This window comes from Tigriopus californicus, chromosome 11 (assembly GCF_007210705.1).
Source record: "Tigriopus californicus strain San Diego chromosome 11, Tcal_SD_v2.1, whole genome shotgun sequence".
Lineage (NCBI taxonomy): Eukaryota > Metazoa > Arthropoda > Copepoda > Harpacticoida > Harpacticidae > Tigriopus > Tigriopus californicus.
This window is the reverse complement of record NC_081450.1, coordinates 1,738,675-1,739,079: the sequence shown is the minus strand read 5'-3', so window position 1 is coordinate 1,739,079 and position 405 is coordinate 1,738,675.

The window sequence follows — 405 nt, the reverse complement described above, 5'->3', positions numbered from 1 at the left end:
TCTTGCGTCACTTCTCTTTGAAGCTCCACATTTTTCCAATTGATACATGGAGAACGACGGTCATTTTCAATTTGTGACCGGTACCCATAGCCACATACCAATTTGTTTGGTCACGCTCTATTGGGCTTTGAAGAAGAGTCTCCTTCTTCCACCCCCTTGACATGTGAACGATATGCCAACGTCAAAGTCCTGCCAAATGGGGACTTTTGGGGTCAAATTAAATGCTTCTTTTCTAGGACAAGTAAGCTTTTTGAGGGCTCATCTGACACGTTCTGGTCCAAGAGACAGTCCAGAACTGACAGGCCTGCTGTATGTTCATGATCTGCACTTGCCGCTGGCTATCAACACGTCCTCTGGGAAAAGATGTCTGTTCGAGGGAATATGCCGATGATTCAGGGAAGCGCT